Source organism: Cebus imitator, unplaced genomic scaffold (assembly GCF_001604975.1).
Source record: "Cebus imitator isolate Cc_AM_T3 unplaced genomic scaffold, Cebus_imitator-1.0 Scaffold32, whole genome shotgun sequence".
Classification (NCBI taxonomy): domain Eukaryota; kingdom Metazoa; phylum Chordata; class Mammalia; order Primates; family Cebidae; genus Cebus; species Cebus imitator.
The window spans coordinates 10,184,503-10,187,241 of record NW_016107347.1 but is presented as its reverse complement, the minus strand read 5'-3'; positions in this window follow the sequence as shown (position 1 = coordinate 10,187,241).

The window sequence follows — 2,739 nt, the reverse complement described above, 5'->3', positions numbered from 1 at the left end:
AAAAAAAAAAAAAAAAAAGGAAGAAATGACTAACAAACACTAATCATTTGTAAAATTATTGGGGGAGGAAGGATGAAGATAGGGACCTATGCTAAATTAAACCATTATAGCCCTGAAAACGAAGTTCCCTTATAGCCAAAAGCTTAAATTTTGTGACTGATGGTTTTAAAAGTATTTTGTCGGGCTGAGCATAGTTGCTCATGTCTGTAATCCCTGCACTTTGGGAGGCCAAGGCAGGTGGATCATCTGAGGTCAGGAGTTCAAGACCAGCCTCGCTAACATGGTGAAACCCTGTTTCTACTAAAAAATACAAAAAACTATCTGGGCATGGTGGCATATGGCTGTAATCCCAGCTACTCGGGAGGCTGAGACAGGAGAATTGCTTGAACCTGGGAGGCGAAGGTTTCAGTGAGCTGAGATTGTCCCATTGCACTCCAGCTTGGGAAACAAGAACAAAACTCCGTCTCAAAAAAAAAAGTATTGTGTCATTTTTTATTTTCAACCCAGATTGGAATACCCATGGCTTTTCCACTTCAGAAATTTCAACTCCTACAAGAATGCCTTGTCCAGAAGAAGTGGTCAGGAGTATCAGGAAAACCACTAACAGAGACTAGGGTTTATTCTGATCTGGAAGAGCACTTATGCTTCCTCTTATACTCCCTCTCCACAATACTTCTATTACTGCACTTATTTCATTCTACCTTAATGTTTTTATTTTTTTATTTAGAGACAAGATCTCACTCTGCCACCCAGGCTGGAGTATAGTGGCATGATCACAGCTCACTGCTGCCTCAACCTCCCTGGCTCAAGCTATTCTCCCACCTCAGCCCTCCAAGTAGCTGGGACTACAGGCATGCACCACCATGCATGGCTAATTTTTAAGTTTTTGTAGACATGGGTTCTTACTGTGTTACCCAGGCTGGTCTCAAAGTCCTGGGCTCAAACAGCCCTACCTCTTCAGACTTCTGTGTAGGTGAGATTGCAGGCATGAGGCACCATGTGCCTGGTCCTCCCTTAATGTTAATATCTGTCTACCTTAACAATACATAAACCTCGTAAAGGTAAGCAATATCACAGTTGTAGATGCTTATGTTTTTTAAATAGATTGATGAATATTACTAAAGGCAAAGAAATTGTATTACTAAAACTCAAGTGAACAATTAAATGAGATTAAAATATTTGTGACAAGCCAGGTGCAGTGGCTTATGCTTGTAATCTCAGCACTTTGGAGGTTGGGCGGATCACTTGAGCTCCGAAGTTCAAGACCAGCCTGGGCAACACGGCAAAAACCCATCTTTACCAAAAATACAAAAATTAGCCAAGCATGTTGTCCCAGTGACCTGGGAGCTGAGGTGGGAGAATCATTTGAGCCCGGGAGTTTTGAGACTCCAGTGAGCTAATAGCGTGCCACTGTACTCCAGCCTGGGGAACAGAGCGAGACTCTGCCTTAAAAAAAAGCCGGGGTGCAGTGGCTCACATATGTAATCCCAGTACTTTGGGTGGCCAGGGCAGGCAGATCACTTGAGGACAGGAATTTGATACCAGCCTGGCCTACGTGTTGAAACCCCTACTAAAATACAAAAATTAGCCAGGTGTGATGTCATGCTCCTGTAATCCCAGCTACTCGGGTAGCTCAGGTACAAGAATTGCTTGAATTTAGGAGATAGAGGATGCAGTGAGTTGAGATCAAGCCACTGCACTCCAGCCCGGGTGACAGAGCAAGACTGTCTCAAAGGCTGGGCACGGTGGCTTACGTTTATAATCCCAGCACTTTGGGAGGCTGAGGCGGGTGAATCACAAGGTCAGGAGATCGAGACCATGTGATCCACCATGGTCCAACACAGTGAAACCCCATCTCTACTAAAAATAAAATTAGCTGGGCATGGTGGCACTCGCCTGTAGTCCCAGCTACTCAGGAGGCTGAGGCAGGAGAATTGCTTGAACCCAGGAGGCAGGGGTTGCAGTGAGCTGAGATCACGCCATTGTACTCCAGCCTAGGGGACAGAGCAAGACTCTGTCTCAAAAAAAAGAGGGAGCCATGGTGGCTCAGGCCTGTTGTCCTGGCACATAAGGAGATAAGACTAGGTGTTTGAGGCCAGCCTGAGTAACATAGAAACCTCTCATCCATATAATAACAACAACAACAAAAATTTCCAGCTTGGGCAATACAGTGAAATCTCACATCTCTACTAAAATTAAAAAATAAGCCAGGCATGGCGGCATGGACCTGTAATCCCAGCTACTTGGGAGGCTGAGACAGGAGAATTGCTTGAACCTGGGAGGTGGAGGTTGCAGTGAGCTGAGATCATGCCATTGCACTCCAGCCTGGGTGACAGAGTGAGACTCAATCTCAGAAGAAAAAAAAAGTTATTTGTGCACTCGTTTGTAACAGTGTTAATTCACAATAGCCAAAAGCTGGAAGTAACCCAAGTATCCTTCAATGAATGAAAGGATAAACAAAATGTGGCATATATATACAATGGAATATTATACAGCCTTAAAAAGGCATGAAATTCATATACCTGCTACAAGATGGCTGAACCTTGGAAAAGTTATGCTAAGTGAAATCAGCCAGTCACAAAAAGATAAATACTATATGATTCCCTTTATAAGAGTTACCTGGCCGGGCACGGTAGCTCACGCCTGTAATCCTAGCACTTTGGGAGGCCGAGGTGGGTGGATCACCTGAGGTCAGGAGTTCAAGACCAGCCTGGCCATTATGGTGAAACCCCATCTAAA